Below are 22,956 nucleotides of genomic sequence, written 5' to 3'. Positions count from 1 at the left end.
TCCGTCACGCCCCGTTCCCGTCTTCACCGCCGCCGATCACCCGCGCCGAGCTCATCGCCGGCACCACCGTGGTGAGCCTCTTATTCTTATCTTCTTTCTAAAAGGAAAAATATTCTTACTTGTATGTTTACATAGATACTTGTATTATTTTCTTACTTTTATTATTGCATCTTATATAGTGCGATGGTTTTGGTATCCGCCCCCGTCGGCCTTCGTCCTGTCTATGATTCGGATGTGGTATATATATTATCTTTATAACTATTGGTTCATTTATTGTTTATGAAAATTATGCCGACCAACGTGACATAGATTTTATTTATGTAGGATGTATGTGAATTGAAAATTCCAACCGACCCTATTGTCGAGAGGTTAAATTTAGTTGAAGAAGAAAACAATTTGTTGAAGGAAAAAAATAAAAAAAATTGAGGAGGAGAAGATGATATTGGAGTTGCATGTTGCGGATGTCGTCGATGATCACACGATCAAGATGGATGCAATGCGCTTGAAAATTAGAAAGATTAGAAAATATGTCATTCATACCGAGGCTTGGTATCATTATGCCGTTAGATCAATTGTTACCTTGGTTGCGATTATGATCGCATTTGTTTTCGCATTGAAATGTTTTACATAGTTTCAATGTATGGTTTAATTAATTAGATGCTCTGGAGAGCTATATGTTGTTAGATGAGAACTATGCATTTACTTTAGTTTTAATGTGATGATGAACTTCTATTAATTTGGACACTTAATTATATATAATGCACGCAGATGAACCGGCAATGGATGTACGGTGACAGACACACTTCCGAGTACATTAAGGGCGTGCATGAGTTTCTCGATGCGGCTAAGGCAAACAAGCAGAATGGTTTTATGTGTTGTCCATGCACTGAATGTGGGAATACGAGGTCTTACTCTAACCGGAAAATCCTTCACTCCCACCTGCTTTACAAGGGTTTCATGCCACACTATAATGTTTGTACGAGGCACGGAGAAATAGGGGTTATGATGGAAGACGGCGAAGAAGAAGAGTACGATGGCAACTATGTGTCCCCTGAATACGGTGATGCTACAACGGGGGGAGCTGGTGAAGATCAAGAGGAACCAGACGATGTGCCCAATGATGCTGCAACGGATGAAGCTGCTGAAGATTAAGAGGAACCAGACAATGTGCCCGATGATGATGATCTCCGCCGGGTCATTGTCGATGCAAGGACGCAATGCGAAAGTCAAAAGGAGAAGTTGAAGTTCGATCACATGTTAGAGGATCACAAAAAAGGGTTGTACCCCAATTGTGAAGATGGCAACAAAAAGCTCGGTATCATACTGGAATTGCTGCAGTGGAAGGCAGAGAATGCTGTGGCTGACAAAGGATTTGAGAAGCTACTGAAAATATTGAAGAAGAAGCTTCCAAAGGATAATGAATTGCCCGACAGTGCATACGCAACAAAGAAGGTTGTATGCCCTCTAGGATTGGAGGTGGAGAAATAATGACTCAAAAATCAATTTTTATAGTAAAATTATTCATAAACTAGTGATTCACACAAATTTTAAAAAATTCAAATTTAAACTATTCAAATTTTAAAACTAATGGCACTAACAGAAAGTTTATAATTTTTGTGACCTAAAAGAAAAAAAATCACTAAAAAACTATAAGTATTTAGTTCTAAGTAGAAATGAAAAACTAAATAGTAAAAAAATGCCACCTACTGGGCCACCACGGCCTGAATACGACTAGAAGCCCATCCATGGGCCAGGATTCAGGCCCGCAGAAGGCCCAGCAGGCCCACGGGCATAGCGGTATGAGATTAGGCCTAAAGGCCTGCAGTTCTGAGGAGTTCGATGGAGAGGGCGGGGCAGCGCTTATAAACAGGTGCGGCCGCTCCTCAGCTAGCAAGGTGGGACTAAACATCCCACCGCACCGCGGCTTTGGCAGGCGTAGGCCTTTGGTCCCGGTTGGTGGCACCAACCGGGACTAAAGGGGGCATTGGTCACGGTTCCCGTGACCAATGCCCCCCTTTAGTCCCGGTTGGTGCCACCAACCGGTACCAAAGGCCGCCGCTTCCCGCCCTTTGGGCTGCTGAAAAGAGGCCTTTTGTTTTGGTTGGTGGCACCAACCGGGACTAAAGGTGGCATTGGTCCCGGTTGGTGCCACGAACCGGGACCAATGCTCTTGGTATATAATCAGGACTTGTGAAATTTTGATTTCTCATCGACCATTTGCCCTCGACGATGCCGAGCTCATCGACGCCGCCAGGCTGCCCCGATGTCGTCCACCGCCCCTGCAGTCGCCCCCGACCGTCGTCGTCGTCGCCCGTGCCCTCGCCCGCCGCCCCTGCAGTCGCCCCCGGCCCGCCCGTCGTTGTCGCCCTGCCCCCCCCCCCCCCGTCGCCGTCGCCCCTACCCCGCCTGTCGCCGTCACCCCTGCCCCGCCCGTCGCCATCGCCCCTGCCCCGCCCGTCGCTGTCGCCCCGCCCCGCCCGTCACCGTCGCCCTGCCCCTCCGTTGGTCCGCCCCCCTGTTTTATTTAGTTCTATATGTTTGTATTTTGTATTTTTCTTTTTAATAAAAATGTATATATGTTTGTATGTTCTTTGTGTATATATGTTCATATATACAAAAGTTATATTTAAATATTTAGAAAAGGATTATCTATATATGTTCTCTGATTTAGTACATTTTAGGTTAGTTTCATTTTTAAAAAAGTTTTATATATTTAGGAGAGGAAAAAGGAAAATAAGAAGAGGAAAAAGGAGAAAAAGAGGAGAGGAAGAAAAGGAAGAGGAGAACCTTTCTTCTTCTCCTCTATTCCTTTCTTCTTCTCCTCTTTTTTTTCTTCTTTTTTTTCTTCGATCTTCTCCTCTATTCCTTTCTTCTTCTCCTTTTTTTTATTTCTTCTTTGTATTCTTATGTTTTATCGGGTCTGTCGTTGTCGATATACCCCTCCTGATAACTTCAACACGAGGGGGGGGGTCGATATACCCCCTCCCGATAACTTCAACACGAGGGGGGTCGATATACCCCCTCCCGATAACTTCAACACGAGGGGGTCGATATATATACCACCTCCCGATAACTTCAACATGAGGGGGCGGGGGTCGATATACCCTAAATATCAAGTATCGTCGGTGTGAGATACATGTGGCCGTCGGTGTCGGATAGTACATCCACGTCCCACAAGTGACGCGGGCGTCGACCCGCGTCACTTGTGGGACGTGGATGTAGTGTCCGACACCGACGGCCACATGTATCTCACACCCACGATACTTGCTATTAAGGGTTTCCTCTACCGCTCGGCGACCCTCGACGACCCTCGTTCCCGATAAAAAAAAGAGGAAGAAGAAGAAAAAAAAGAGGAGAAGAAAGAATAGAGGAGTCTTACTCCTCTATTATTTCTTCTCCTCTTTTTTTCTTCTTCCTCTTCTTTTTCTATCCTTGAAGCGTTGTCGAGGCCACTCCAAACCCTAGAGAAGCAGGGTCGAGGCCACTCCAAACCCTAGAGAAGCAGCATCGAGGCCACTAATTAATATTAGTTCTACGTTTGCCACTAATATATCCATCTGTCATGTTTGAACAATAATTGCCATGTTGTAAATATTTGTAGAAACTATGGACACCGCCCGAGACGAAGTACAAGAAGAGTTGTTGGGGGACATAATCACACGAGGAAGTGATGTCGTCTGCTCGTTGTTTCTCAATGACACCGATGGTCTGGAAGCAGCTGGCTATGATTATGATGGCTCCGGTGGCCTAATGCCGGTGAAAGAAGGAGACCGTGAGGACGGCTCCGGTGACACAATGCCGGTGCAAAAAGGAGACCGTGATGACGTCTCCGGTGACCGAACCGAGTCCGGCCAGGTATATATATTAGTTAAGCTTCTGCTGACTTGCTAATTGATGCATTCATTGTTTTGGTATGTACACATATTAATTAAGTCTTTGTTATTTTTTCTAGCCCTTCGGATCGAGCACAACTTCGGTAAAGAGACGAGGCCCGAAGAGAAAGTTGAGCTCGGATGAAAAGTTTGAGATCATAGCAATCGCGCCCGACGGCCAACCGATTGAACCCCTGCGGACAAAGAGCGCATTTGTTGCTCAGTGCGGGGTTTTGGTTAGGGACAAGATCCCGATCAGCATCCAGCAATGGTTAAAGCCGGCTACAGAAGACCCTGAGGTGTCTTATGTCAATGATATGCAGAAAAATGATCTTTGGACTGAGCTGAAGTCAAATTTCACCCTACCGCCAGAGGATGATCCGGAGAAGCCGGTTAAAGAGCAATTAATCAAGTCTTTTGCTCTTAAGAGGATGGCAGAACTATTCAGGAGGTGGAAGAAAGAGATGAATAAGTTTGTCGAAAATAAAGAGACACCAGAATTCAAGGGCAGATATGGGAAGAACAGAGATCACTGGCCCGCATTTGTGGCCCATAAGACATTGGAAAAGAGTAAAAAGATGTCGGCGACAAACAAGCAAAATGTTGCGAAGAAGAAGCATCACCATCGCACGGGGTCAGGTGGCTACCTCGCAGCCCGGCCTAAATGGGCCAAGATTGAGAATGATCTGGTTGATAAAGGGATCGAACCAGAGACAATTAACTGGCCAGACCGTTGCCGGACTTGGTTCTTCGGGGCTGGCGGAACCTTGGACCCTGTATCAGGGAAGTGCATTTGGACGGACGAGCAAATGGAAATACTAGTCAAGAGGCTTAAGCACTATATCGAAGCAGCGCAGCAAGGGACGTTCGTTCCAGACAGAGAGAACGGCGAGCTCACAATGGCCCTCGGAAATCCTGAACACCCTGGATGGACACGAGGCACGCCAGGCTCCATTCCATGGAAGGCTGGGTTTCCGGACGCAGGCGGTTACAAATGCCACGAGAGGAGGAAGAAAGTGGAGCAGACCCAACTGCAGGCGCTGCACGCTAGGGTACAAGCGATAGAGAAACGACAAGCAAATCGCAGCAAACGAACTGCCGAAGCTTCCCCCGAAGCTACCCCGCCATCTCAGCGGAGAAGTAGCGTGGCTTCCACCAAGCTGCTTCAGCCGGAGCATGTCTTGACGGCTCCTGCCAGCTATCCCGTGGATGCTATCACGGAGTCTCAAAATTGCCACCTTATGACGCAATGGATTAATATGAAGGTCAAGGCGGCTGTTGGCTCTGTTTTTCCTACTGAACCCGGCGCAACTTTTCACTGCCGGCCGATTCCAGAAGGATATGCTAGGGTGATGGTGGATGAAATAACGGAGGGATTTGAGGACCTCCAGCTTGACCACCCTACCGGTGAAGGGGAGACTCGGCTGGGTTCTGCTCTGAAGACTCCATGCCTATGGCGGAAGGAGCTCATCAACCTTCCGAACTGGACGCCTCCGCCTCCTGCTCCTCCTCCTCCTCCTTCGGTGAGTCAGGGCACTCCGCCTCCTCCACCGCCTCCTCCTCCGGCGAGTGACGATCAGGGCACTCGGCCGGCTCCTTCTCCGGCGCGTGGCAGCACTCCGCCTCCTTCTCCACCTACGCCGGCGCGTCCGAGCAGCCAGCCTCCTCCTTCTCCGCCTCGTCAGCAAGGGCGGAAGAGACCTGCCGCCGCTCCGGCTGCTCCAGCGCGTCGTAGTCCTTCTCCTCCGCCTCGTAAGCAAGTAAAGAAGACAACCGCTCCGTCTGCTCTGCCGGCGTCTAGCAGTACAGCCAGAGGCGGGAGGACATACAGATTCGGTCCTTCTCTGAAGACTCCAGAGAAGTTACCATACGAGAGGACCCCGGAGGAGAACGCCGAGATCGCGCGAGAAGGAGTGAGGAACTTCTTTGAAGGGGTGAAAGCAAAGAAACATCCACCTCCGGAGGAGAAGGTAGATCCGGTGAAAGCGAAGCGCACTCTAGCTGCCCTGACAAAACCACCCAAGTCTCTGCCGAAAGGAAACTATGAGCGCATTATTGGAAAGGAATTTGCTGAAGCGGAGCGGTCGGGAAGTACTATCAGTGATCAAAGGCTGAAAGAACGACGAGCTGGGAAACAAATTGCCCAGCTCGGCGAACAAGCGAAGCAATCGTGCCCCCCGCTCAAGGTGCCTAGCGACATCATCGCTAATGATCCGAGGATGGTGCCTGGTTATAGCAATCTTGGAGATTATCTGCCCGATGATGTATATTATGATTTCATGGAGGTGTAGATACAAAGATACGAGTACGGGAAGCCTCTCGTCAAAGATGAAAGATCTCTATCAATGATGATGCGAAGATTGCATGATTGGTACTTGAAAATCTGCAGAGAGTCTGGGGGGAGGAGTACTTTGTATGTGAGAGTTAAAAAGGAGCATGACCTCGTTGGAATTGATCTGTTGCCTGTTCCATTTGAGGAGTTCTTTCAGTTTTTCAATCAATTGACCCTCGATAAAGCAATGGTCACAGGCTACTGTCTGTAAGTAGTACTACTTCTGTCATTAAGTCTCTCTATATAGCTCAGCTCTTTCATTGCATGTATTTATAATTATCCTCACTATATTATGTAAATTGAAGATCGTCGAATTGAAGAAAAGACAAATCTGTGATATTGGGTTCATTAACACAAATATCATAAATGCAACTCAGGTTAAATTTTATGCCGCAGATACCGAGGCCAACTTGCTACGATCGTTGGTAATAAATGAAAACAAAGATATAATACTCTTTCCTGACAACTTCAAGTGAGTGTTACTGTCTTGTGCATATTTGGTTTCCCTTATATATTAGTCAAGGTTATAGTAATGTAATTGATGAGTTATGCATGCGTGTGCAGTTTTCACTATATTCTTATAGAGATTAAGCTTGAGCAGGGACTAGTAACCGTCTTAAACTCAAGACGAAAAGATCCGCAGGACTATGCGGACATGACTCAAATGCTCGAGAAGTAAGTTAAATCGATCATTATCCACCATATCAGCAACTTTGTTCATTTCCTGATATATCAAGTAATTGTTTTCTTTCTCTGGCAGGGTTTGGAAAAAATTCACCAAAAAAGCTCCGGGACTCCCGAAGAAGCTACAATTTAGACACCCGAAAGTAAGTACTATAGTAGCATGTTCCGCGCATCTCCTATTGATTCAAGCGCTAGTTTCATCAATACCATTTGGCATTCTTGCTTATCAGTTTGATTGACCTCTATTTCTTGTAAAGTGGTTGTGGCAGGAACAAGGGAATGATTTCTGTGGATACTACGTTTGCGAGTCCATCCGCCACACGACCTGTGAGCGGGGCTACTCTGACGAACAATATGAAGTGCGTAAATAACAACATTCACAATTTTATTTTATTACCATAATTTGTGTTGAGTTTCATTCATTTATATATATATGTATTGACCCCCTTCTTCAAATTAGATGTTTCGGAAGCGAGATGAACTCCTAGCACCAGCTCGCATACGAGCAATTCAAGAGGAATTTGCGGCATTCTTTCTTGACCACGTGATCGCTGAAGACGGAGAATACTATGTGGATCATGAGTCCGTATGTTAGGAGATTATATTTGTAAGAGATAATTATTGTATACATGTAGCCTCTAGTGTCGGATAGATATACGAGAACTTGTTGTTCGACCAATCTCTCGGAGAAGGAGAGGTGGTCGATATCACTTCCCTCTGTATGCATATACGTTCACGACGATCTTCTGTTTCCTTCGTTTGCTTACTAGCTAGCTAGCATGTCTAGTCATCTCTATACGTATGTATAGTACGTAGCGTCGATCAAGCACAGACATAAGAGAAGACACTTCTCTCTATTAATTATAGCTAGCTAACACAATATATGAAACATCTAAATTAACCCCCCAAAACCCCCAACCCCCTTTTCAAAAAACAAAACAAAAACCCCAGCCACAGAAATGCTGACGCGTGGATACCTATTGGTCCCAGTTGGTGCCACCAACCGGGACCAAAGGCCCTCCTGCCTGGGCTCCGCGCACAGGCCACGTGGAGGCCCATCTGTACCGACCCTTTAGTCCCAGTTCAGGAACCGGGACAAAAGACCCTTACGAACCGGGACAATAGGCCTTTTTCTACTAGTGGGAAGACAACTTATTTACACTAGTGTCTCAAAAAAAAACTTATTTACACTAAAAAAAACTGCAGAAGACACCCGTGCTTGTGGTCGGTTTTCTTTTACTATTTAGCAGCATGCGTCATGGTGATATAGTGTGCGATTCTTGTGGATCTCCTTTTTTCCACTTCCCTCCAGTGTGCACCTACAATGTTAATACTGCATTCAGTTCTTAGTTTCAGACTAGATACTTGATACTTGTCTAGATAACAGTATTTCATGTCTGGGGTGAAAACACTTATGCTGACCTTTATTGGTTGGGATCAGCAACGACGAATTTGTATTGTTACTTTGTTGAAGATGTTGCCTGCCCGTTGTTGTGATGGGCTTCATTGGCTGGTCTCTACAACCAGGATGAAAATCCTTGTCTAGGCCCTCAGCGGTCGGACATGGTGACGTTTACCCCTTCCTGAAGGTGTTGCTCCAAAAGAAGTTAGCTTAGTTGTACATGTTTTTCATTTCTTGTAATAGTTCGGTCGTGATAGTCTTGTTTTGTACTTTGCTCAATAATGAATAAAAATATGACCGTGTGCATCACAATGATGCGTGAGCCTGGGGTTTAACCTTCTTTTCAAAGAAAGAAACTAGTCTAGATAACAAATCTGTTCTGGATCTCTACCGCTTATTTACAAAGCATCCACCAAGAAAAGCTCAAAGGTGAGGGTTGAGGGAGGCCCTCCTTGAGGATGCTTGGGTCTCCAAGATGAAGATCACTGTCAACTTCTCCATGGCTAACCTTAGGCAATAAATTGCCTTTTGGTCTCTCATCTAAGATTATTATCAAAAGCGGGCATGGGAGCGGTTCGGATTCCTACAAAGCACCCCCCTTGTTTGTGTCCGGTTTGAGGGAAAAAATACGGCCGGACCGCGCTAAATGACTTCCGCGGTCCGGACAGCAGGGTATGAACGGATGCGGAGGCTTGACGGTCGGTGTTGGAGATGCCCTAATGAGATACACGAGAGCAACATAGATATTTCTGTTGTTTCATTGCCGTAATGCTAGTGACCAAAAGAGGGAACAGAGCAAGCAAGTTTTTCTTCCTTCGAGAAAACTTTCTATCTATTCATCAACTATCAAGGTAGTACAAAGAACACGAGAAGTAAAAAAAATACATCCAGGTCCATAGACCACCTAAGAAAACTACAAGCACTGGAGCGAGCCGAAGGCACGCCGCCATTTTCGCCCCTCCCTTATCGGAACCAGGCAAACCTTGTCGTAGTTGATAGTCGGGAGGTCGTCATGGTAAAGCCTCATAGGACCAGCGCACCAGAACATTAACCGCCGTCGATAAAGAAAAGTGTAGATCAGAAGATCCAACTTGTAGACACACAAACACAGGCGAACGAAGACAGGATTCACCGAAGACAAGCGCCGAGATCCATCGAATACAAGCGCCGACCGAATGCTGTCGAAGATAGCACGCAAGTTGATCAACAAGTCCAGAGTAAACACGGTAGCAGCTTTGGATTACCGTAGCCGGATACGCGAGATCCAGCGCATGCCGCATTTCACAGAAAGGTCCTGCTAGATATGGTGCTCGTGTGTACGTTCGATGCCATAACGAATTGATTTCCTTTCTGAAGTTTGTAGCAGGTGCACTGGCACGGGTGATGGAGAGTCCAAAAGCGTCCAAACCAAATAATTTTGGACTGTCGCTGGCCTCTCCCACCTGCACTTGTCCGGCGAGGCAGAGGACACGAAAGAGGGGTGGCAAGAGTACAACGCAAGAGCTCCTTTTGGCCACACGAAACAAACAAACAAACAAAAGTGAGGGAGGGAGAGTATATGAAATGAACCCATACGTTACGCGGACAGAGAGAGGAGCCAAAAAACCAAAAGATTGCTTGGTCGCGGCCGCTGTCCCGTAGCGTGCTTCTGGGCGTCGCCCACTGGCTGTCTCGTTGGACGCATCGCAAATTCCTTCACCGGCCACCACGGCACCACCTACTCGTGTCGTGTCCCCGTCAAGGCGTCAACCGTGCTTGTCCTGGGAGGGAGGCTCTGATTTGTGCTTGTGCTTGGCAGCATGCGCCAAAGCGGCATGGCGTGAGATTCTTCAGGATCTTGTTTGTTCACTTCCCTCCTGTCCCGTGCACCGACTATCACTTTTTTTTTTGCGGGTGCACCGACTATCACTTCTTAATTCTAGTATTAGATGCTAGTGCTTCACACTAGTCTACACACCCAATCAGGCTCGTGTTTGTTGGGATTAAACTTGCTACGCGCATGCATGTGCCGTGTCTGCTCAGTGCTCATACTCATAGTACGCCCTCCTGTTTTGGTTCAGATTGATGCACACATTTTAGTTGTGAAGTGATATAACGATTGGGTCGTTTCGTGGCACTATCGATCTTTTTTTTCAATCTTTCCACTCAATCATACTGTACAATATTGCTGCTCGAGACCTTGCCACTGGACGAAGAAGGGCTAAGGGCCTCTTTGATTCAAAGGATTTTCATAGAATTTTTGAAGGATAAGAATCCTTCGGAATTTTTCCTGCGTTGATCGTTTGATTTGCAGGATTGAACCCCATAGAATTTTTCCTATGAATTCATTTGAACTACATTTCATAGGAATTATAGCATCCACTCCAATCTCTTGGAAGAAATCCTTTATACTACATATACTAAATCTAGACCCGTTTAAATTTTCTGGATTGTTTGACTTTTTTGGCAGTTTGAACTGGTAAATAGGGTGATGACACGTGCTATTTCGTTGGGACCTGGATGGGTAAGCTTCTGGGGTGCACGCTGCGTTTTCTGCGATTTAATTCCTGGTCAAACGTGGGCCCTGTCGGTTGAACACCGCTGTATTCTTGGCTGCATGCACGTGGTTCGTGGGGGTGGTTCAATCTGTCTTCCGTACGTGTCGCCGGTTGATTATGTGGACGTCTCCTGATGCTGTGATGCGTGTGTGCGTGTCGGTTTGGTTGTGTATGTGTTATTTTACTGTGCAGCCACGTTGTCAATTTGTTCAGATTGATATTCCTAGGTTGGCACGTGTGCAGTTTCCACAATTCTCGAGCGGTGCCGCTGTTGCCGTATCCTCTAGATGTCGCTGTTTAGTTCGTGTCGTTGGTACTCTGGTTACTCTATAAATAGGTGTTCGACCGTGTTGTTTCTCCCAGCCTTGCACGTCGTGGTCTCCATTCACATAGATGGATCGTGGTAGGCCTTGCTGAAGTGGCCTCTGCCGTCCGGGTCGTCCTTCTAGAATTCGCGGTGCAGTTATTAGCTGTATCGATCTGCATCATCTCCATCATCCGGGTCGTCCTCATGGGATCCGTGGGATAGTTATTGGGCGTAATGATCGGTGATGCGATGGTGCGTCCATGTCGGGACCTCGTGTGGGTGATCGTCTGTCCGATGATGATTTACTATGTGAGGGCCGTCCTGCTGTTCATCGTGTCGTTGGCTCTGCATCTACTGGTTAGTCCAGTCTCTATTTGGTCTGTTTTGTGTTAATTCTTTTATGCATTCACATCAAAGTAATTAAGGTATTTGCCTGGATGTTCCGTGTAGGGGTTCGAGGTCAGACTTCATCTGCTGCTGATTTGCGTCGACGGCACAAAGAGATCCGACTGGGAAACGTCCTGTTAATTGCGATGTTGGTGAGTATGCGTGGGTTCTTGCCTTGCTTGGTTTGGATTGGGTTGCCTGTACATGATTGATATGTACCTTCTCTATTCTTTGTTAATAGGTTGTGTTGTTTCTGGTTAGTTGCAGATCACGCGGAGCCGTTGTGTGCACTCAACCTTCTACTACTTTGTGTGTGCTATTTTGTATTGCAGGTTATCAGGCTTAGATCTGCTTGCATATTCCTTCATTGTTTTGTGTCAGTTTGATATGAATACGTAGCCTACCTTATGTATTGGAAACTGTTGTTGAAACCGTTGCTGGGTGATGTCCAGTTCGAGGAATGGCTGCATTTGTGTTTGCATTCATGTGTTTATAGATCAATGTTAGTACTAACATATTGAGTGACATCACGTAATCTTGCCGATTTTTAATCTCATACTAGTAAGCTTGCACGTGCAACGCACGTCTCTGCTAATGCTCTTTTCGAAGATAGATCCACTCCCAATCATATACACCTTGTCTACATGTCTCGTACCACCGTATATTTATAGTTGTTGATGGTAGTATAAGATGACACACACACAAAAAACAGCCAAGGTAACATTCACCATATAGGCCCGAAACCATGTTTTCATGCCCTTACATCTAGCAAGAGAGGTTCAAAGTTGTTTTATGTCATTTTTTTCATAACTTGTCTCCATATAAATAGAGGTCATTGATGGTACTTTCAAAGACTGAACATGTTGATTTATCACAAACTACATAAAATAGATATGTGTGAACACCATGTATTTTGGGATCAGTGTTGCAACTTGCAAATTATACCTTTCTCCCCAAGAAATTTACAAAGGTATGCATCAATGTTTGATTCTGCAATGTCAGATGCGAAGAAAGCACTCGTACATTTTCAAGGCAACATTATTTCCAATCAAACGTCATGCACATTGCCTGGCTTCTTTTACCCTGGAGATGAATTCATCCAGAGAATCTTGTAGACCATCCATCACATTGTTTTGCCTGCAATTCCAGTATGTACAAGTACAGCACCATTCAACAGGGTGCGCATGCACAGAAAAAGAAGTAAAAGAGACAAGTTGGGAGTTGTACATTACTAACTGAAAATGATCTTTTATCCATTTTCTTAAAAGATTCCCTTATTGTTGATTCTTCTTGGTAAGTAAAAGTAGGAAGACAAGATTGTGGTGGAAGGTTTTCTTTCTTGTTCTCTCTCCCTGTGAACTGTAGGAGTGATAAAATGGTTTATTTTCCTTTAAGCAGTAAAATTTTACTTGAGCACACAAGTGAAAATATTTTAATTTAGAATCTATAAATAATGATACTATTTGCTTTGGGCAAAAAGATTGTGAAGTATTGGTTGAGGCGCGGTCTGTATTTCATTTCTATGGTTCCACGAATGATAGAAGCAAAAATCTCTCATTAATTGATGGTCGGACTTCTTAGATTCAGGTAAGCTGAAAAATCAAAAAACAATCAAGAGAACACAGTATTTACTATTTTGGAAAAAAAGAACATCAATCTTGTTCACATTTAATGAGAGCAATCTCCAGTTCTCTCTAAGTGCTTAAAAGACAGTGAGACATGTGTGAATGAAAAAATATATACATAGTAGATATAAACTTTAACCGTTGGCTATGTTTGTTCACTTATGTGATCACAATAAGTAAATGTATCTTGTTGTCCATAAATAAAGCAAAACATATCATGTGTCGAAGTATATGCTAATTATGAAATAAATGCCAATCATGTAATCAGATATGATAAGCACACAAGCAAACATAAATGGAATGACATGGCATGAAATCTCTAGCCAGGTTTTCTTTTTAATACCCGGAAGAAGAATCTGGCTGGTCTCTTTCAGTTGCACCTCCAACTTTGTTCGGTGACAGCGACGTGGAGTTTGGACAAGATTCCCTGGGAGCATAAGAGAAATCATGAAGAAATTATTTTTACCTATGCAATAGTTCGAACATGCTCCTATTGATCAGTACTAAGATGAAGCCCTGCAATTTGGTGTTGCTACCTAAAAGGACAGCTAAAATGATCATCGAGAACATTCTACTGATCCTTCTATTTTCTGGATTGACATCAAGAAGTAACTTCCTGGAATGGTATGACATTTCTAGTACTTAGGAATCTATTATCCTTTTCATTTTATAGGCATATATTCTATCACGTACAACCTGATCCTTCTGTTTCCTGTTCAAGAAAAGTGAACTCCAGTATGAATCTGATTTATCATCATCTTCTAATAGTAAAATTGAATTTTCAAGCAGTATAAAAGCAAGCATGACTAAAAGTTATTTTCAAAAAGGTATGACCAGAAAAAATAGGAACCACAAACTATCTCAGAAAGATTCTTTTGAATTTGAATATTTTTAGCGCATGCTGACCTGCAACCCTATGTCAGTAAGCTTGTGCCAATTTATTTTCTAGGTGACAACCCAATTTTTTTTCCATATCCAAAGAAATACTGGAAACATATTTTTGTTGTTAGATCCACAAAAGAGGTTTTCTGTGTCACAAGCACTCCATCCATTTATCACTGTGAAGTGAAATAGTTGATGTACACACTTTTTTGAACTTCAAAAATTCCATGGTTTACAAAAAGATAGGATGATAAGTCAATTGATAACTAGAAAATGCTAAGAAAACATAGGTTTCATATAACAGTAAATGTTGATTTTTTTCCAAAGACTATAGATAACACTATTACTGTATCAGGGAGAAATTTACTGCAGACTTGTCTTTTCTGATGCTGCCTCCAATATCTTTATATAAAACTGTAGTGGGGCTTGCACCAGATTTCCTGGGAGCAAAAGAGAAGTGAAGATAAATGTTTTATAGAGGTCAATAGCTGGCCCAACAATAACTTTGAAAAGGAAATTAATCAAAGTCACTTCAATTAGATTCGATCTATTCGTACAAAGACACAAGAAACCTTGCAAATTGCAGTACAACCATAATATTAAGAGAAAAGTATATTTTTCGTCCCTCAATTTTTGGAGGAGTTTAGATTTGATCCCTTGACTTCATACCTGCAAGAAGCAACACTTCTAGATAAAAATGATACTGCTTTGTTATTCTTATGACATATCATTCTCCATCAAACCATTCTGTACCCATTCTATGCTAGTTTTACAGATGTAAAGTGAAAAGGTGTATGAAAGATCTAACGAAGAGAGTCAAACTTTTGAATATAACTTCACGACCATCGTACAGTAGCAAGATGTTAAAATCACATTTGGAGTGCTAACCAACTCGAAAACGCAAGCAAGTCTGCCTGTTAAACATGACAAAATGTTAAGAAATGTTAATAGTTTCGAAAGGTGTTAAAATCCCCTCCGAACATACATTAAGCGCACGGTTAATTATCCCACCAATTAGCCCCTAGAAATCTGTACTGCTTCGTCCAACATGACAAAATGTTAAGAAATGTTAATAGTTTTGGAAGGTGTTAAAATCCCCTCCGAATATACATTAAGCGCATGGTTAATTATCCCACCAATTAGCCCCTAGAAATCTGTACTGCCGTGCCATCGCTTCTCTGCCCCGTGCTGCGTCCCAGGCCTCCACTCCTCTGCCCCGTTCTCCCAGAAACTATCAAAAGAATGAGAACTTGACATAATATGGTTGAAACATATATAGTTGAGATGTCATTTGGCTACATTTTTGTGCGAATGCAAAGGAGATCTATCATATTTATGGGAATGTTCCATCTTTTTTGCAACTGCAACTAAATAAACAAATTAAAACTAATATATTTATAGGATCCTTCAATCTTTTTAGTCAATCCAACTAAAGCACATCATATCCAAATAGGAAGCACCCTAAAAATATATACTATACAGAACCATCAGATGCAAATCCCTAACTTGAGCTGAAAGGTCTAATGTCATGAGTGTACCAAGCAGAGCATTTATTTTCCAAGCAGAGATGCTGCAGGGTGCTTTGTATGCATTAAACAAAAGAACAGTAGAAGATTTGTCTCAATAGAAAATATATATCACCAATAGATCTTCTATTGGAGGGGCAAAAGTTCTTAATATAGTGGGACACTGGAGCACTCCTGCCCATATACTTACGCAAGTATTGTTCTCTTTAAACATTTCTTATGCTAAAAAATAGATAGCCGCAGTTTTGCAAAACGCACCGCTTATCCTATATTCAGGTTCTGCTTGCGTGTGATGACCCAATTTTGCACGTCTGAATTAATATATACTTAGTTAAACATATTAAAAACTCTAAAATTAAAATTTCTATATGATAAATAATGAATTTCCTTGTCTTTTATATATCTTAATTTTACATAATCCTGCTGCCCCTTTCATGTCTTTTAAGAGAAAGAGTTAACAATTGAAAACCAGGGGTGGACCTAGACCAAAAACAACCTGATGTCACACTATGTAATCACATATAATTTTCAATAATGTCAGGGGTGTCGCACACTATATGTAGATACAATCTACAGAGAAAAATGTTTTTGACTCGGTGTCCTATGCACCCCCTTAGCATAACCGTAGGTACGCCCCTGTTGAAAACGACATCACAAAACAAAATATCTACTCTAAATGATCCATCAATGGCATTAGATACAATGTGTGAAGAATTATACTCACAAAAATGTGTGACATATCTTTACAGGAATAGTTTTTAAAAGCTATATGAACCCATCTAAAAGAACACAATAACTGACTTAGCTTGAATCTTTGTTTAGTCCCAAACATACCCATTTTGCAAGAAGGCTTTAGTGAAAGCGCCCAATATTTCCCTTGTGTCAGAATGTTTTTTGGAACTTCATGTGGTCAGCACATATATATAACAAAAGCTCACGAGCCAATTCAAACACAAAACAACTGTGTGAATAAAATGTACGTGTTAGACTGAGAAAATATTCTTCAAAATACTCAAAATCATGTGCATCGTATCATGATCTTCTCTATCTGCATGCATGAAAAACAGGAAAAGAGGTTCTACCCTGATATCATCCTAATATAAATTGTACTGACTAATACTCAATTTTTTAGCGAACTTGCAACACCGCTGATGACCATCTAGAGGTCATAGGCCAATTGTATGGAGTAGCCACCTGCTAGTAGTTCATACTTGTTACCATGCTATATGCGCATAAACAAATGAAACAATTTTAGAAACGTGTCAAACGTGACATGCATGTCGTTTCCTTTTATCATTCCCTTTTGGCAGCTTACTTATACAATGTAAATATAATGGACCGCCAACAGGGAAAGCTATCTGAAAGGAGTGTTTAAAAATTAAGATAGTACATAAAAAGTTTACAATTGTAATGTCCATGTTAATAGCGTTTGATTACTCATGCCTCGGTGGAAGAAAGCATGCATTATCCTTCTGAAGTAATATCAAAACGACAGTTAACTCTGAAGAAAGCATGTTTTCCAGCTCTCACAAGTTTGATATGATTAGCAATGGACGAAAATAAAAAGATAGCAGCAAGAGGGAAATTCAGAGTTTGACTATCTCTCTAGATTCTAGGCAGGGCACCTTGTTTTGCAAGGCCATTCAGTACTCGTACATGAGATAGCACTGCCAACAATCTAACAAGGTAAGGAAACCTTCCCACATAAGACAAGCCAGGTTTGACCTACGTGCTAATTAAGTTGGAATAGTTTCAGTCTCTAGTTGAACGTTCATGAACTTATTTGTTAGTACCTAGAAGCTAATTTCTCTTAAATATCGGCACATTATCATATTTGAGCTAATTTCTCCTAGAATAATGGGAGTACTCACTTTTGCAATGAAAAGGACTTTAGGTAGTAGTTGCCACTATTATATTTCTTCAGGAATACCTTCACTGCAATTGTCAGGCCGAGCAGAAAGGCATACGATGATTGATAACTCAGAATTTTTTGTCAAAGTAAAACAATGAAAAATTAGATCAGGGACAGTGAACTGTTCCAAAATAATCACGGGCCACATTGCAAACTAAGCGTGAATTGCTAACCAGCATGTATGTCGTCTGTGAATATGAAACAAACCAATGTTCTTTATCAATCATAAAGAAAATTAAAAATAAGTCATGTGATGCTCGGATCTACTTCCAAATGAAGAACTATGACATTCTTATTTTCTGGCTCCTATGCTTGTTTGATTCCTCTATAAATGCACTATATAAATTACTTGTAAAACTAATATTAAATGATTCTTATAAAGCGAGGAAATGCTGATACTAATAGGAATACTAATTCGTCAGTATAATCTATGTTTATGAACAGTCTTGTCAACCTTATCCCATAGTACAAATTCTAACCATATGCCTGGTTGGTAGATGATTCCAACACTGAAACAAACTAAAGGAGGGTTTTCTTCACTCTTCGGTATATACCTGAAAAAAGAAAACAACATAGCACATTGCATAAGCTTGAACGAAGAAAATTAAACATGATCAGAATTCAAAAGCTGCACCATAACAGAGACTATCATTGGTTGATCATACAGAGGTGGCGTACATGACTAACACAGGTGCACCCTATGTATGTGAAACTGAAGCGAGTGAATGAAAGAACATGCATGCTAGGGATATCACAGGAGGCCTCACTGATCTGGAGAATGATTTGTGCCCTTTGTTCTTATTTAAAGCTTGCATCTCTTGCATTCCCCATACAAATACTTTCTTGAAACCCACCTAGAACTGAATGAATTGAGTATGGGTAGAGGAAGGAGGAAGGACGTTTCGTGGCACAGTTGTTGGTACTTGCTATCTCCCCAACTTAAACTGTTGTTGTGGCTACCTCTTGTCGAGCCGACTTCGTTGCTCCACCGCTAAAGAGGTGCGTAGACGGGGGGCTGCCAAGCAATTGATGAGACTGTCGTGCTCATAGTCGCAACCCTGGAAGATTGACTGTGGAGAGGCACGACGCCCGTCAGCGACCATTCAGTCTATCAAAAATATGTAGATATGAGCATATCTCTGCTTGATATGATCAATGGAGTAGTTGATGATGTCAAAACTCAATCAATATCTATTAGCCGAGATTACTGTGTATTTCCCTCTGCATTGGCAATTTCTTTATTTGACGATTCATTTAATAGCATTGGTTAATCAGAAAAAAAGTTAGCAGCTATGGTGTGCATGGAAATGGCGCCTTGTTTACATAATTAAAACTTTGGTTTGATGAGGCGAATGGGCAGCCGAAATAGATACTGCTGGTGGGTGCTTTTGAATGCACGAAAAACAGAGTAGCCCTGGCAATGTCACCAAAGAGTAGTACTTAGTTGATGAATTGTTTATTTGGTCATCTATCTATCAGCCAAGTGTTGTCATGCAATCTGTACTCTTATGTATTGAAATTTTTGGAAAGGGCAATGTGGCCTATATGTGTCTCTGTGCATCAGTTGATGTATGTACTGAAAAATCAGCAAAAATGCATCATGTATTGATCTGGTCATTAGCATTAGAAACAACATATAGATACACAATGGTAGAAGACGCATCGATCTTGGGTGCACTGAATTTTGTAGATGAAGAGTAAATAAGGTACCTCATGGGAAAGGATTGGTGGGGCAGATGGCGTCGGCGTAGGCAGCGGTGTCCAGCAACAACGTGCCTCAATGCGCAGATTCAGGGGCAGGTAGTTGGGATCGGCGTCGGCGGTGTCGCTCAGAGGATCCATGGGACGCGGTGGCCGACTGGGGCGCCGTGGATGGAGGCCGCGTTGGGGCACGACGGCCGGCACGGAGCCGGGGGCGACGCCACCGAGGGAGGGCGCGAGGAACCGGGGGCGGCCCTCGACCCAAGCAGAGGAGGCCGAGTGGGGGATTGGCAGCGGCGGAGGGGAGGATTGACGGCGGAGGCCTTGATTAGGAGAGGCGGGCGGCGACTGGGGAGGCTCCCGGCGACCCGCGGTGGGGGCAGGCTCCGGGCGACCTACGGCTGCTTCCCGTGGCTCGACGGCAGGTCGGACGCGACGGACGGGCTCGACGGCGGCTCCCGCGACGAAGGGGATCCCGTGGCGAAGGGCATGGCGGGCGGCTCCGGAGGAATGGAGGAGCGGCGGGAGGCTCGGGAGGAGCAGCAAGGAACGGGCAGAGGGCGAACGGCAGGGGAGGAGGAGCAGGGGCGAGAGGTCGAGGTCGTGCGAGAGGACATGGGGGCGTGCGTTGTTTGTTTTTTCTGAACGGCGGGGCAGTTTTATCGATGGATGGCTTGAAGCGTTAAACACTGGATGCGTGTTTTGTTGCGTCAAACATCGAAGCATTAAGAGCCATTAGATCTTATTGATGGATGGATCTGATTGTTTGGTTCTCCGCCCTTTCTTCTTTTTATAGGGGTAGTAGATTAGGCAACACACATGGCATAGCAGAACATATTCAGTGAGCAACTCGTGTCCATTATTTATTTCCATGGTTTTCATTCATCATAGGTTGCTTATTTGATATCTTATTTGCTGCCGAGCGACCTTTTTGCCTCTCTTTTTTTGTAGGCCCAACTATTGATGGACATTTTGATAGCGTGGGGGAGACCTTTCTAAAAGTTTTAGGTCCCGTGTTTAGTCTTTGGTGAAAAGAAATTGCAATGTATGCTTTTTATTTGTAGCAATTCCAAAATTGTTCATCTGCATAGCTTGCTTTTTTGTGGCTACCGAGTTCTAACAACAAGCTTACACACATTAAGCCCTTATTTTTTATCACTTGAGTTAAAAAAACATATACATATGTAAGGTATCGATGAGGCGCTGCGTGCCGCCGCGCGGGTATGACTAGTTTTTCCTGTGATACAATCAAACAAACTCAAATCCTATAGGAATCCAATGGGCATGTCATTTCAATCCTACGTTTTTCCTATTCCTGTGTTTTTACAATCCCACGAATCAAAGAGGCCCTAAGGGGATCTCCAACACCGACCGCAAACCTTCCGTAAACGTCCGGACTATAAAAATCATCCAACGTGGTCTTGTATAGGATCCGAACGCATTTTTTTCATAAGTCGGAGACAAACGGATGGGGTTGTGGGAGTCCGGACCGCTGTCACGTCCGCTTCTGACCTCCCTGGCCCACCAAACCTCTCTATCCTCGCCCGCGCGCATTCCTGCTTGGCGTCAGCTGCCCGCATTCATACCGTTGTAGAGCGCGCCACTCCACATTGAAAGCGGCCCAGAGCAGACGTGACTGTCGTGGTTCTAACTCTGACAGTGATGTAGGGGGGTATGTATGGAGAGGCTAGATCTTAACTATGGAGGAGTTGTAAGCACACGAGGATTACGAGTTCAGGCCCTTCTCGGAGGAAGTAACAACTCTACGTCTCGGTGCCCGGAGGCGGTCGACTGAATTATGTGTGTATGAATAACAGGGGTGCCCACCCTTGATACTGAGGAGGGGGGTGGCTTATATAGAGTTCGCCTGGCCCCTCCAGCCCTCAGTAATGCAAGGTTTAAAGTACATTAAGACTGGGGGTTACTGGTAACGCCCCTAATAAAGTGCTATGATGACCATAAAAGCTACTTAATGACCGACCGTTTGCGTGCAGGGTGACTTTAGATCTCCTGGCAGTCGAGTGGTTGGAATTTGGTCGAGTGATTGCTTCATGGTCGAGTGTCTTGAATCTGTCGAGTGGGATACCTCCAAGTCGATTGAAAGGTGACTTCTTCTAGGGATGTCCTTGGGTAGGGTACTTAGGACAGGTCCATGCCCCTATCCTAGGTACATAGCTTCATCATTAGCCCCCGAATGGATCGAGGTTTGAGTGGAGAAGGAGTTGGGGATCTTTCCGACTGGTTCTTCATGTTATATGAACGTCTTGTTTTGGATCAATTGTCACGGATGACGTCGTCAACTTCTTTCAGTCGCCTTGATCCATTCTTGGCCTCTTGTCGAGTGAATTTCTTTACTTGTGAAGTTCCGAGTGACGGTGTGAAAGGGATCTTCTGTTTGGCGAGTTGTTCTGCGGCCCGCGGATTTTGCGGGATTTGAATTTCGGGAAGCACGCGGGACGGGGGCGGCCGCAGTAATCGGATGGGATAGGACAGAAGCTCCTCGATCCCTGCGCCACCTTTTTCGCCACGTACCGCGCGCGCGCCTGTTGCGGGATTTGACGGGATTGCCTGGGCCTACCAGTCAGCCACTCGGAAGCGACCTCTTATAAGCTACCGGCTCGGGACCCCCGAACAGTGCGCCTTCACTTTTCCCCCTTCCTTCACAAGATCCTCCGCCACCTCCGCTCCCACCTTGGTGCCGTAGGTCTGTTCGAGCTTCGCCGGCGACGATGGTGAAGGAGAAGACATCGGCTCTGGAGCGCGCGAAGAAGGCAGCGGTGTAGGGGAAGGGGAAGAAGTCCGCTCGGGGCCGATCTTCCTCGAGGACCGCTCTGCCCAAGGATTGGATCCAGGGCGACTGGATGCCGTCAGTGATTCGGCAGGATGATCTCGATGATCTGGTCGAGGGGGGATTCATTCGCCACGAATCTGCGCGCCTCCCGAGGAAAGAAGTCGAACCCCAGCCTCTTGATGGTGAGTGCGTCCTCCTCGCCACCCATATCGATCGTGGATTCTCTCTGCCTCCTCATCCTTTTTTCCGGAGCTTCTTGAACTTCTTCGGAGCGCAGCTCCATCACTTTACTCCCAATTCTATTGTGTATCTTGCTGCTTTCGTTTCCTTGTGTGAAAACTTCTTGGGTTGCCGCCCCCATTGGGGACTCTTCAAGCACATCTTCACTTGCCGCTCTCAGTCGGTCAAGAAGGCCAAGTCGAGTGACGAACAGACGCAGGTGATCCAGCTGTGCGGGGGCCTGGCGATCCAGATGAGGGGAAAAAGTTCCTTTCCGTCTATCACTTTTCCCGAGTCAGTCCGTGGGTGGCAGTCGACTTGGTTTTACTGTAAAGACCAAGTGACCCCAGGTCAGTCGACTGGGCTTCCCCCTTTTTCTCTGAATCGAGCACAAAAACCTGCCTCTCTGAAAGTGACGCCGGAGGAAAAGGCGCAAGTCAAGGTGCTGGTCGGTCGAGTGGTTCAGCTTGTCCGCGAGGGTGTGACTGGCATGGACTTGTTGGAAGTCTTCCTTCGGAGGCGCATCCAACCGCTTCAGGCTCGTGACCAACCGATGTGGCTGTACTCGGGTCTCGAAGACACCACTCGGATTCACCCAGAGGAGGTCACTGACGAGATGTTGGAAGGGTGGCTGTCGAGTATCACAGGGAACAAAGACAACCCCGAGGAGCCAGGAGGATTCGTCCACTCGACCAAACATACGAAGTGGACAAGGTCTGACCTTGCGTTTCCGACTGTGATCTTGCTTTCTTTATTTGTTCTTTTTGGATCAGTCGATT

At 44.5% G+C, this 22,956-nt stretch overlaps 1 long non-coding RNA gene across 2 annotated transcripts; it reads left to right on the top strand.

Annotated features, from left to right (window-relative positions):
• The first annotated feature begins 11,204 nt into the window (after positions 1 to 11,204).
• LOC123059384 (uncharacterized) lies at positions 11,205 to 12,046 on the top strand. 2 transcript variants are annotated; one of them, XR_006427433.1, is made up of 3 exons: positions 11,205 to 11,491; positions 11,585 to 11,673; positions 11,789 to 12,046. It is a non-coding gene; the product is annotated as an uncharacterized lncRNA (long non-coding RNA). The 2 variants fall into 2 exon arrangements; XR_006427432.1 differs by having other exon boundaries at positions 11,783 to 12,046.
• The last annotated feature ends 10,910 nt before the right edge of the window (positions 12,047 to 22,956 follow it).

The sequence above is a fragment of the Triticum aestivum genome, chromosome 3A (genome assembly GCF_018294505.1).
Source record: "Triticum aestivum cultivar Chinese Spring chromosome 3A, IWGSC CS RefSeq v2.1, whole genome shotgun sequence".
NCBI classification, from domain to species: Eukaryota; Viridiplantae; Streptophyta; class Magnoliopsida; order Poales; family Poaceae; genus Triticum; species Triticum aestivum.
Note: the sequence above shows the minus strand (reverse complement) of the source record. Positions and strands in the feature narration are given on the sequence as shown.